General features: G+C 54.9%; 2 protein-coding genes across 2 annotated transcripts in view; one reads left to right on the top strand and one right to left on the bottom strand.

Moving 5' to 3' along the window:
- LOC147110818 (FYVE, RhoGEF and PH domain-containing protein 5-like) overlaps positions 1-13,976 on the top strand; it is a 1,561,072-nt gene that overhangs the window by 1,528,578 nt on the left and 18,518 nt on the right. The gene's annotated exons all lie outside the window — the stretch shown is intronic.
- LOC147110820 (nuclear receptor subfamily 2 group C member 2-like) overlaps positions 1-13,976 on the bottom strand; it is a 136,058-nt gene that overhangs the window by 121,680 nt on the left and 402 nt on the right. The window lies entirely within an intron of this gene.

The following is a 13,976-nucleotide window of genomic DNA, read 5'->3' on the forward strand; positions in this document are numbered from 1 at the left end:
TACTCCTCTTTATCCTCTCTACTACTCCTTTCTTATCCCCCAACACCCAAAACACACCACTAATAATAATAATCTCTCTCAACCCCCCTCACACCACCCAACACCCCACCAACACCCCCCCAACCCCCCAACACACACCCAACCCCCCACACACACAACCAACCCCACACACCCACCCCCCCACACACACCCAACCCCCAACACACACCAACCCCCAACCACAACACCCCCCAACCAACTCCTCCCCCACCCAACACCCAACCCCCCAACACCAACCCCCCCAACACACCCACCCCAACAACCCCCCAACCACACACCCAACACCCCCAACCACACACCAACCCCCACACCACACCACCACCCCCAACCACACACCCAACCCCCCCACCACACACCCAACCCCCCAACCACACACCCAACCCCCACACCCCAACCCAACCCCCCACCCCCACACACCACACCCAACACCCACACAACCCAACCCCCACACACACCCAACCCCCCCAACCACACACCCCACACCCCACACCACACACCCAACCCCCCACACCACCCACCAACACCCCCACAACACACACCCAACCACCACACCACACACAACCCCCAACCACCACCCAACACCCCCCCACACCCACCACCCCAACCCCACCAACACCCCAACACACCACCCAACCCCCCACACCACCCTCACCCCCACACACACACTCCCCAACACCCACAACACACCCAACCCAACACCCTCACCACACACACCCCCACTCACCACCCCCTCAACCCCACACCATCACCCCCTCTACTCCCACCCTTCACCCCCTCTACTCACTCCCTTCACCCCCTCTACTCTCACCTTCACCCCCTCTACTCTCTCCCTTCACCCCCTCTACTCTCCCTTCACTCCCTCTACGCTCTCCCTTCACCCCCTCTACTCTCACCCTTCAAACTCTCTACTCTCTCCCTTCACCTCTTCTACTCCCTCCCTTCACCCCCTCTACTCTCCCTTCACCCCTCTACTCTCTCCCTTCACCTTAATCTCTCCCTTCACCCCCTGCACTCCCTCCCTTCACCCCCTCTACGCCCTCCCTTCACCCCTCTACGCCCTCCCTTCACTCACTCTACTCTCTCCCTTCACCCCCTCTACTCTCTCCCTTCACCCCCTCTACTCTCTCCCTTCACCCCCTGGCCTCCCTCCCTTCACCCCCTCTACTCTCTCCCTTCACCCCTCTACTCTCTCCCTTCACCTCCTCTACTCTCTCCCTTCACCCCCTCTACTCTCTCCATTCACCCCTTCTACTCTCTCCCTTCTCCCCCTCTACTCTCTCCCTTCACCCCTCTACTCTCTCCATTCACCCCCTCTATTCTCTCCCTTCACATCCTCTACTCTCTCTCTTCACCCCTCTACTCTCTCCCTTCACACCCTCTACACTCTCCCTTCACCCCCTCTACTCTCTCCCTTCACCCCCTCTGCTCCCTCCCTTCACCCCCTCTACGGCCTCCCTTCACCCCCTCTACTCTCTCCCTTCACCCCCTCTACTCTCTCCATTCACTCCCTCTAATCTCACCCTTCAACCACTCTACTCCCTCCCTTCACCCCTTCTATTCTCTCCCTTCACACCCTCTACTCCCTCCCTTCACACCTTCTAGTCCCTCCCTTCAACCCTTCTACTCGCTCCCTTCACCCCCTCTACTCCCTCCCTTCACCCCCTCTACTCTCTCCCTTCACCCCCTCTACTCCCTTCCTTCACACCTTCTACTCCCTCCCTTCACCCCTTCTACTCTCTCCCTTCACCCCCTCTACTCCCTCCCTTCACACCTTCTAGTCCCTCCCTTCACCCCTTCTACTCGTTCCCTTCACCCCCTCTACTCCCTCCCTTCGCACCTTCTAGTCCCTCCCTTCACCCCTTCTACTCGTTCCCTTCACCCCCTCTACTCTCTACCTTCACCCCCTCTACTCCCTCCCTTCACACCTTCTACTCCCTCCCTTCACCCCTTCCACTCGCTCCCTTCACCCCCTCTACTCCCTCCCTTCACCCCCTCTACTCGCTCCCTTCACCCCCTCTACTCTCTCCCTTCACCCCCTCTACTCTCTCCCTTCACCCGCTCTACTCCATCCCTTCACCCCCTCTACTCCCTCCCTTCACCTCCTTTACTCCCTCCCTTCACCCTCTGTACTCTCTCCCTTCACCCCCTCTACTCCCATCCTTCACCCCCTCTATTCTCTCCCTTAACATCCTCTACTCTCTCTCTTCACCCCTCTACTCTCTCCCTTCACACCCTCTACACTCTCCCTTCACCCCCTCTACTCTCTCCCTTCACCCCCTCTGCTCCCTCCCTTCACCCCCTCTACGGCCTCCCTTCACCCCCTCGACTCTCTCCCTTCACCCCCTCTACTCTCTCCCTTCACTCCCTCTACTCTCACCCTTCAACCACTCTACTCCCTCCCTTCACCCCTTCTACTCTCTCCCTTCACACCCTCTACTCCCTCCCTTCACACCTTCTAGTCCCCCTCTTCAACCCTTCTACTCGCTCCCTTCACCCCCTCTACTCCCTCCCTTCACCCCCTCTACTCTCTCCCTTCACCCCCTCTACTCCCTTCCTTCACACCTTCTACTCCCTCCCTTCACCCCTTCTACTCTCTCCCTTCACCCCCTCTACTCCCTCCCTTCACACCTTCTAGTCCCTCCCTTCACCCCTTCTACTCGTTCCCTTCACCCCCTCTACTCCCTCCCTTCGCACCTTCTAGTCCCTCCCTTCACCCCTTCTACTCGTTCCCTTCACCCCCTCTACTCTCTACCTTCACCCCCTCTACTCCCTCCCTTCACACCTTCTACTCCCTCCCTTCACCCCTTCCACTCGCTCCCTTCACCCCCTCTACTCCCTCCCTTCACCCCCTCTACTCGCTCCCTTCACCCCCTCTACTCTCTCCCTTCACCCCCTCTACTCTCTCCCTTCACCCGCTCTACTCCATCCCTTCACCCCCTCTACTCCCTCCCTTCACCTCCTTTACTCCCTCCCTTCACCCCCTGTACTCTCTCCCTTCACCCCCTCTACTCCCACCCTTCACCCACTCTACTCTCTCCCTTCACCCCCTCTGCTCCCTCCCTTCACCCCCTCTACGGCCTCCCTTCACCCCCTCTACTCTCTCCCTTCACCCCCTCTACTCTCTCCCTTCACCCCCTCTGCTCCCTCCCTTCACCCCCTCTACGGCCTCCCTTCACCCCCTCTACTCTCTCCCTTCACCCCCTCTACTCTCTCCCTTCACTCCCTCTACTCTCACCCTTCAACCCCTCTACTCCCTCCCTTCACCTCCTTTACTCCCTCCCTTCACCCCCTCTACTCTCTCCCTTCACCCCCTCTACTCTCTCCCTTCACCCCCTCTACTCCCACCCTTCACCCCTCTACTCTCTCCCTTCACCCCTCTACTCTCTCCCTTCACCCCCTCTGCTCCCTCCCTTCACCCCCTCTACGTCCTCCCTTCACCCCCTCTACTCTCTCCCTTCACCCCCTCTACTCTCTCCCTTCACTCCCTCTACTCTCACCCTTCACTCCCTCTACTCTCACCCTTCACTCCCTCTACTCTCACCCTTCAACCCCTCTACTCCCTCCCTTCACCCCTTCTACTCTCTCCCTTCACCCCCTCTACTCTCCCCCTTCACCCCCTCTGCTCCCTCCCTTCACCCCCTCTACGGCCTCCCTTCACCCCCTCTACTCTCTCCCTTCACCCCCTCTACTCTCTCCCTTCACTCCCTCTACTCTCACCCTTCACTCCCTCTACTCTCATCCTTCAACCCCTCTACTCCCTCCCTTCACCCCTTCTACTCTCTCCCTTCACCCCCTCTACTCCCTCCCTTCACACCTTCTAGTCCCTCCCTTCAACCCTTCTACTCGCTCCCTTCACCCCCTCTTCTCCCTCCCTTCACCCCCTCTACTCTCTCCCATCTCCCCTCTTCTCCCTCCCTTCACCCCCTCTACTCTCTCCCTTCACCCCCTCTACTCTCTCCCTTCACCCCCTCTACTCTCTCCCTTCATCCCCTCTACTCTCTCCCTTCACCCCCTCTACTCCCTCCCTTCACCTCCTCTAATCTCTCCCTTCACCTCCTCTACTCTCTCCCTTCACCCCTTCCACTCTCTCCCTTCACCGCCTCTACTCTCTCCCTTCACCCCCGCTACTCCCTCCCTTCACCCCTTCTACTCCCTCCCTTCACCTCCTCTACTCTCTCCCTTCACCCCTTCTACTCCCTCCCTTCACCCCCTCTAATCTCTCCCTTCACCCCTTCTACTCCCTCCCTTCACCTCCTCTACTCTCTCCCTTCCCGCCCTCTACTCTCTCCCTTCACCCCCGCTACTCCCTCCCTTCACCCCTCTACTCCCCCCCTTCACCCCCTCTACTCTCTCCCTTCACCCCCTCTACTCTCTCCCTTCACCCTCTCTACTCTCTCCCTTCACCCCCTCTACTCTCTCCCTTCACCCCCTCTACTCCCTCCCTTCACCCTTTCTACTCTCTCCCTTCACCCCATCTACTCTCTCCCTTCACCCCCTCTACTCTCTTCCTTCACCCCTCTACTCTCGCCCTGCACCCCCTCCACTCTCTACCTTCACCCACTCTACTCTCTCCCTTCACCCCCTCTACTCCCTCCCTTCTCCCCCTTTAATCTCTCCCTTCTCCCCCTTTAATCTCTCCCTTCACCCCCTCTACTCTCTCCCTTCACCGCCTCTACTCCCTCCCTTCACCCCCTCTACTCCCTCCCTTCACCCCCTCTACTCTCTCCCTTCACCCCTCTACTCTCGCCCTTCACCCCCTCCACTCTCTCCCTTCACCCCCTCTACTCTCTCCCTTCACCCCCTCTACTCCCTCCCTTCACCCCCTCTACTCTCTCCCTTCACCACCCTCTACTCTCTCCCTTCACCCCCTCTACTCCCTCCCTTCACCCCCTCTACTCTCTCCCTTCACCTCCTCTACTCTCTCTCTTCACCCCTCTACACTCTCCCTTCACCCCCTCTACTCCCTCCCTTCACCCCCTCTACGCCCTCCCTTCACCCCCTCTACTCTCTCCCTTCACCCCCTCTACTCCCTCACTTCACCCCCTCTACTCTCTCCCTTCACCCCCTCTACGCTCTCCCTTCACTCTCACCCTTCAACCTCTCTACTCTCTCTCTTCACCCCTCTACACTCTCCCTTCACCCCCTCTACTCCCTCCCTTCACCCCCTCTACGCCCTCCCTTCACCCCCTCTACTCTCTCCCTTCACCCCCTCTACTCCCTCACTTCACCCCCTCTACTCTCTCCCTTCACCCCCTCTACTCTCTCCCTTCACCCCCTCTACGCTCTCCCTTCACCCCCTCTACTCTCACCCTTCAAACTCTCTACTCTCTCCCTTCACCTCTTCTACTCCCTCCCTTCACCCCCTCTACTCTCTCCCTTCACCCCCTCTACTCTCTCCCTTCACCACCTTTAATCTCTCCCTTCACCCCCTGCACTCCCTCCCTTCACCCCCTCTACGCCCTCCCTTCACCCCTCTACGCCCTCCCTTCACTCACTCTACTCTCTCCCTTCACCCCCTCTACTCTCTCCCTTCACCCCCTCTACTCTCTCCCTTCACCCCCTGGCCTCCCTCCCTTCACCCCCTCTACTCTCTCCCTTCACCCCTCTACTCTCTCCCTTCACCTCCTCTACTCTCTCCCTTCACCCCCTCTACTCTCTCCCTTCACCATCTCTACTCTCTCGCTTCCCCCCTTCTACTCTCTCCCTTCACCCCCTCTACTCCCTCCCTTCACTCCCTCTACTCTCTCTCTTTACCCCTCTACGCCCTCCCTTCACTCCCTCTACTCTCTTCCTTCACCCCCTCTACTCTCTCCCTTCACCATCTCTACTCTCTCCCTTCACCCCCTCTACTCCCTCCCTTCACCCCCTCTACTCTCTCTCTTTACCCCTCTACGCCCTCCCTTCACTCCCTCTACTCTCTCCCATCACCCCCTCTACTCTCTCCCTTCACCCCCTCTACTCTCTCCCTTCACCCCCTTTAATCTCTCCCTTCACCCCCTTTAATCTCTCCCTTCACCCCCTCTACTCTCTCCCTTCACCCCCTTTAATCTCTCCCTTCACCCCCTCTACTCCCTCCCTTCACCCCCTCTACTCTCTCCCTTCACCCCCTTGAATCTCTCCCTTCACCCCCTCTACTCTCTCCCTTCACCCCCTTTAATCTCTCCCTTCACCCCCTCTACTCCCTCCCTTCACCCCCTCTACTCTCTCCCTTCACCCCCTCTACTCGCTCCCTTCACCCCCTCTACTGTCTCCCTTCACCCCCTTTAATCTCTCCCTTCACCCACTCTACTCTCTCCCTTCACCCCCTCTACGCCCTCCCTTCACCCCCTCTACTCTCTCCCTTCACCCCCTCTACTCTCTCCCTTCGCCCCCTCTACTCCCTCCCTTCACCCCCTCTACGCCCTCGCTTCACCCCTCTACGCCCTCCCTTCACCCCCTCCACTCTCTCCCTTAACCCCCTCTACGCCCTCCCTTCACCCCCTCTACGCCCTCGCTTCACCCCTCTACGCCCTCCCTTCACCCCCTCCACTCCCTCCCTTCACCCCCTCTACGCCCTCCCTTCACCCCCTCTACGCCCTCCCTTCACCCCCTCCACTCCCTCCCTTCACCCCCTCTACGCCCTCCCTTCACCTCCTCTACGCCCTCCCTTCACCCCTCTACGCCCTCCCTTCACTCCCTCTACTCTCTCCCTTCACCCCCTCTATTCTCTCCCTTCACCCCCTCCACTCTCTCCCTTCACCCCCTTTAATCTCTCCCTTCACCCACTCTACTCCCTCCCTTCACCCCCACTACGCCCTCCCTTCACCCCTCTACTCTCTCTCTTCACCCCCTCTACTCCCTCCCTTCACCCCTCTACTCTCTCTCTTCACCCCCTCTACTCCCTCCCTTCACCCCTCTATGCCCACCCTTCACTGGATGTTGGAGGAGCAGCGTGACCAATCAGAGGCAGCGGAGCGGTTGAGGGAGGGATCGAGAGAGGTGGTGGTGAGGTAGAGCTGGGTATCATCATCAGACATGTGGAAACTGACACTGTATTTTCGGATGATATTGCTGAGGGGCAGCGGGTAGATCCCTTCACACCTTGTACTGTAACTCAGCAAATTTGAGTAGGTACAGGCACGTTCTACTGCAGCATGAATCCCATTCCAAGCGATTATAATACGAGTGCTCTTTATGTGACATTCTGATCGTGCTGCCTCACCGTTACGACTGGAGTCCCCCAAGGATCTATCCTCAGCCCCCTCATATTTCATCTACCCGCTGCCCCTCAGCAATATCATCCGTAAACACAGTGTCAGTTTCCACATGTCCGATGATTATACCCAGCTCTACCTCACCACCACCTCTCTCGATCCCTCCCTCAACCGCTCCACTGCCTCTGATTTGTCACGCTGCTCCTCCAACATCCAGTATTGGAAGAGCAGAAGTTTCCTCCACTTACTATTGGGAAGACCGAAGCCATTATCTTTAGTCCCCGCCACACATTCTTTTCCCAAGCCACCAATTCCATCCTTCTCCTTGGCCACTGTCTGTGGCTGAACCAAACTGTTCGCAAGCTTGGCTTCCTTTTTGACCCTGAGCTGAGCCTCGAACCCCATATCCTCTCTCTCACCAAGACCGCCTACTTCCACCTCTGCAATATCGCCTGTCTCTGCCGCTGCCTCAGCTCATCTGCTGCTGAAACCCTCATCCATGCCTTTATCACCTTCAGACTCGACTATTCCAACACACTCCTGGCTGGCCTCCCAACCTCCACCCCCCATGAACTTCAACTCATCCGAAACTCTGCTGCCAGTGTCCTAACTCACACCAAGTCTTGTTCACCCATCACCCCTCTGCTTGCTGACCTACATTGGCTCTTGGTCTGGCAACAGCTTGATTTAAAAAAAAAAATTATCCTCGTGTTCAAATCCTTCCCGGGCCTCGCCCCTCCCTATCTCTGTAACCTCCTCCAGCCTTACAACCCTCCGAGATCTGTGCTTTTCCAATCCTGACCTCTTGTGCATCCCTAACTACCTTTACTCCACCATTGTTGGCCGTGCCTTCAGCTGCTAAGGCCCGAAGTTCTGGAATTTCCTCAGTAAACCTCTCCACCTCTCTAACTCTCTCTCCTTTAAGAAGCTACTTAAAACCTACCTTTTTGAACAAGCTTTTGGTCACCTGTCTTAATGTCTCCTTTTTGGCTCGGTGTTAATTGTTGTATAATAACACTCTTGTGAAGTACCTTGGGATGTTTTTTGACATTAAAGACGCTATATAAATGCAAATTGCTGTTGTTGACAACACATTGCAGCAGATAACAGTAGCATAGTGGTAATGATACTGGGCTAGTAATCCAGAGGCCTGGACTAATGAACCAGAGACGTGAGTCCAAATCCCACCACGGCAGCTGGGGAATTTAAGTTTAATTAAATAAATCTGGAATTAAAAAAAGCTAGTATCAGTAATGGTGACCATGAAACTATCGGATAGTTGTAAAAACCCATCTGGTTCACTAATGTCCTTTAGGGAAGGAAATCTGCCGTCCTTACCCTATATGTGATTCCAGACCCACAGCAATGTGGTTGACTCATAACTGCCCTCTGAAATGGCCTAGCAAGTCACTATGTTGTAACAAACCACTACAAAATACAATAATGAGAATGAAACCGGACGGACCACCCGGCATCGACCTCGGCAATGGACATGGCAACGGCACACCCAGCCCAGTCGACCCTGTCAAGTCCTCCTCACTAACATCTGGGGAGTTGTGTCAAAATTGGGAGAGCTGTTCCACAGACTAGAAAAGCAACAGCCTGACATAGTCATACTCACAGAATCATACCTTTCAACCAATGTCCCAAACTCCTCCATCACCATCCCTGGGTATGTCCTGTCCCACTGAAGAAGCACTGAGAGTAGCAAGGGCAAAGGATATACTCTGGGTGGGGGACTTCAATGTCCATCACCAAGAGTGGCTCAGTAGCAGCACTACTGGCTGAGCTGGCCGAGTCCTGAAGGACATAGCTGCCGGACTGGGCCTGCGGCAGGAGGTGAGAGAACCGACACGAAGGAAAAACCTACTTGACCTCGTCCTCAACAATCTTCCTGTCACAGATGTATCTGTCCATGACAGTATTGGTGGCAGTGACCACCGCACAGTCCTTGTGGAGACAAAGACCTTCACACTGAGGACACCCTCCATCATGTTGTGTAGCACTACCACCATGCTAAATGGGATGGATTCAGAACAGATCTAGCAGCTCAAAACTGGGCATCCATGAGGCGCTGTGGGCCATTAGCAGCAGCAAAATTGTATTCCACCACAATCTGTAACCTTTTGGCCTGGCATATCCCTCACTCTAGCATTACCATCAAGCTAGGGGAGCAACCCTAGTTCGATGAGGAATGCAGAAGAGTATGCCAGGAGCAGCACCAGGCGTACCTAAAAATGAGGTGCCAACCTGAGGAAGCTGCAACACAGGACTACATGCATGCTAAACAGCAGAAGCAGCATGCTATAGACACAGCTAAGCGATCCCACAACCAACGGATCAGATCAAAGCTCTGCAGTCCTGCCACATCCAATCGTGAATGGTGGTGGACAATTAAACAGGGAGGAGGAGGCTCCATGAACATCCCCATCCTCAATGACGGCAGAGCCCAGCACGAGAGTGCAAAGAGTCACACAACACCAGGTTATAGTCCAACAGTTTTATTTGAAATCACACTCCATCAAAGATGGACACCTCAGCACTTCACTCTACCGCAAGCCCATGGACAACCTCAGGATGCTCCACTTCTCCAGCTTCCACCCTAACCATGTTAAAGAAGCCATCCGCTATGGACAAGCCCTGTGAACACACAGGATCTGCTCAGACGAGGAGGAACGCGATGGACACCTACAGACGCTGAAAGGCGCCCTTGTAAGAACGGGATATGACACTTGACTCGTCGATCGACAGTTCTGACGGGCCACGGCAAAAAATTGCATAGACCTCCTCAGAAGACAAACACGGGACACAACCAACAGAGTACCCTTCGTCGTCCAGTACTTCCCCGGAGCGGAGAAACTACGCCATGTTCTTCGCAGCCTTCAACATGTCATCGATGACGACGAACACCTCGCTAAGGCCATCCCCACACCTCCACTACTCGCCTTCAAACAGCCGCCTAACCTCAAACAGACCATCGTTCGCAGCAAATTACCCAGCTTTCAGGAGAACAGCGACCACGACACCACACAACCCTGCCACGGCAACCTCTGCAAGACATGCCAGATCATCAACACAGATACCATCATCACACGTGAGGACACCACCCACCAGGTACACGGTACATACTCATGTGACTCGGCCAACGTTGTCTACCTCATACGTTGCAGGAAAGGATGCCCTGGAGCATGGTACATCGGCGAGACCATGCAGACACTGTGACAACGGATGAACGGACACCGCACAACAATCGCCAGGCAGGAGTGTTCCCTCCCAGTTGGGGAACACTTCAGCAGTCAAGGACATTCAGCCTCTGATCTTCGGGTAAGCATTCTCCAAGGTGGCCTTCGAGACACACGACAACGCAAAATCGTAGAGCAGAAACTGATAGCCAAGTTCCGCACTCATGAGGACGGCCTCAACCGGGATTTGGGTTCATGTCACGTTACATGTAATCCCACCTGGCATAGGGTCATCCAGACTCGAGTCGTCATTGGCTTGTTCTCTCTACAAAGATGCGGCTGGACCTGCTGTGATTTCCAGCAAAAAAAATGTTTTTTTATCTGTTATTTGTTTTTCATACAGACCCCAGCATCTGCAACATTTGACCCCTTGTGACCCCACCTCATTGTTCTTTGATGTAATGTTTTCCTGACTGACCTGTTTGGACACCATTCACACCTTTGATTGCTGTGATTATCTCTCTGCCGAGGTGTGATAAATGGCAGTTAGAAAGATTACCTGTAATCATCTGGCATTATTCTCTGACTATATAAGCTGTGTCTTTATGCACCTCTCCACTTCACCTGATGAAGGAGCAGCGCTCCGAAAGCTTGTTGGACTATAACCTGGTGTTGGACTTCTTACATTTGTCCACCCCAGTCCAACACCGGCATCTCCACACCGAGGGTGCAAAGGACATGGCTGAAGTGTTTGGAACCATCTTCAGCCAGAAGTGCCGAGTGGATGATCCACCTTGGCCTCCTCCTGACATCCCCACCATCACAGAAGCCAGTCTTCAGCCAATTCGATTCACTCCACGTGATATCAAGAAACAGCTGAGCTGAAGACTTGTGCTCCAGAACTAGCCGTGCCTCTAGCCAAGCTATTCCAGTACAGCTACAACACTGGCATCTACCCAACAATGTAGAAAACTGCCCAGGTATGTCCTGTCCACAAAAAGCAGAACAAATCCAATCCGGTGAATTACCGCCCCATCAGTCTACTCTCAATCATCAGCAAAGTGATGGAAGGTGTCATCGACAGTGCTATCAAGCGGCACTTACTCACCAATAATCTGCTCACTGATGCTCAGTTTGGGTTCTGCCAGAACCAGTTGTCCCCAGACCCCGTTACAGCCTTGGTCCAAACATGGACAAAAGAGCTGAATTCCAGAGGTGAGGTGAGAGTGACTGCCCTTGACATCAAGGCAGCATTTGACCGAATGTGGCATCAAGGAGCCCTAGTAAAACTGAAGTCAATGGGAATCAGCGGGAAAACTCTCCACTGGCTGGAGTCATACCTAGCACAAAGGAAGATGGTTGCGGTTGTTGGAGGTCAATCATCTCAGCCCAGGACAATGCTGCAGGAGTTCCTCAGGGCAGTGCCCTAGGCACAACCATCTTCAGCTGCTTCATCAATGACCTTCCCTCCAACATAAGTTCAGAAATGGGGATGTTCGCTGATGTAAGAAAAACTTTTTTACGCAGCGAGTGTTTAAGATCTGGATTGCCCTGCCTGAAAGGGTGGTGGAGGCAGTTTCAATCACGACTTTCAAAAGGGAGTTGGATAAATATATGAAGGAAAGAAATTTGCAGGGCTACGGGGAAAGAGCAGGGGAGTGGGACTAGCTGAAGAGCTCTTGCAGAGAGTCGACACGGGCTCGACGGGCCGAATGGCCTTTTTCTGTGCTGTATCCATTCTATGATCTTGTAGGAATGTCTAGTTCCTATCCAAAGACTGAGGTCCACTCAGGCGATCAAACAAAACGAAGTTTAATGGAAACTAACAGGTTTAAACAAGTAACTACAGGAGAACATCGAGTGTTGGTCTGCTCAGTTCGGAGGCTCCACTTGGACTGCTCGGGCGGTCCCGTGGTTGACGTCATGACGTCATCACGTTCTTCCCGCCAGTGGGGGATCACATGATGAACGGCGTGACGTCATCGCGTTTACCTGCGCTGTTAAAGTAATCACGCTCTGTACAAGTAAACAGTATAAATAAAGATACAGACTCAGGCTGTAGCTAACATGTTGTTAAAGGGAATTATATACAAATGATCTGAGTCCTTTAGTGGCTCCGCCACATGCGTCCACCCAGAATTGTCTTTAACAGCAAAAGTGAGACGGCGAGGAGGCCTGACGAGCCTGTCCGAGCGACTTCTGTAACCCTGAAGTGGAAGCTGATGGACAGTGGTCGAGCTGGCGGGCGTTTGTGGTGGATCTGGCACAGCGACTGTGGGTGGTCGGCCACGTTTTGGCGGTTGAGCGATCTCGACTGGGCGGTCCGAAATGTGGTCCGGTTTACCTCCGATATCGACCGAAAAGGTTTTGTCTCCCGGCTCTATGACGTGGAAGGGACCAGTGTAAGGGGGCTTGAGCGGATCCCGGTGAGTGTCGTGGCGGATAAACACTTACTCGGCACTCTTCAGCTCAGCTGGGACATGGGAGCTCTGTAAGCCGTGATGCGACGTAGGCACTGGAGCGAAACATCTGGCTGCCTCCTAGTGGCTGACGAGTTGCTGGGATGCGGACCATGGCTCTGTTGGAGACGGGAGGAAATCCCTTGGTACTCGTAGTGGCTGGCCATATACGAGTTCCGCCGAGGATGATTGCAAATCTTCTTTGGGTGCTGTACGAAGACCTAAAAGGACCCATGGAAGTTTGTCCACCCATCCCGCGCCTTGAAGACTGGCCCGCAGAGCGGCTTTGAACGACCTGTGGAATCGCTCGCACAGGCTGTTCACCTGTGGATGATAGGTGGTGGTGCAATGTAGTTTGGTGCCGAGCCCCTGAGCCACAGCGTTCCAGAGCTCAGAGGAAAACTGCGGTCCATGATCGGAAGAGATGTCCGCCGGTACCCCGAAACGAGCAACCCAAGAGGAGATGAAAGCTCTGGCTACGTCTGCCGAAGTGGTGGAAACCAAAGGAACTGCCTCTGGCCATCTAGTGGTGCGGTCTACCATTGTGAGGATGTGTGTAAAACCTTGAGAAGGTGAAAAAGGCCCCACGAGGTCCACATTCACGTGGCCGAACCGACGCTCCGGAAGAGCGAAAGTGGCCAATGGAGCTTTTACATGACGCTGTACCTTGGCCTTTTGGCAGACCACGCAGGTGTTGGCCCAGTCGTGGACATCCATGTGCATACCCCTCCAGACAAATTTTGATGACATCAGCCTTTGCGAGGCCTTCATGCCAGGGTGTGACAACCCGTGTATGGCGTCGAACACTTTTCAGCGCCAGGCGACTGGTACGATATGGAGACGTCGCAAAGTAGCGTGGTGCCGGCGGCATGGAATTTGACGTCGGCAGCTTGGAAGCTAGAGGGGCTGGTTCTGTATGATTGGACCTCTGGGTCCGAGGCTTGATCCGCAGCCATTAGTGCATAGTCGATTCCGAGTTGGACTGCGTGAACAGGCACGTGGGAGAGGCAATCCGCCACCAGGTTGTCTTTACCGGACAAATGTTGAATGTCCATGGTGAATTCTGAAATGAACGTCAGGTGACGTTGTTGCCGAGCTGACCA

Source organism: Somniosus microcephalus, chromosome 11, assembly GCF_052327205.1.
Source record: "Somniosus microcephalus isolate GS21.2 chromosome 11, FLI_Smic_1.0, whole genome shotgun sequence".
Lineage (NCBI taxonomy): Eukaryota > Metazoa > Chordata > Chondrichthyes > Squaliformes > Somniosidae > Somniosus > Somniosus microcephalus.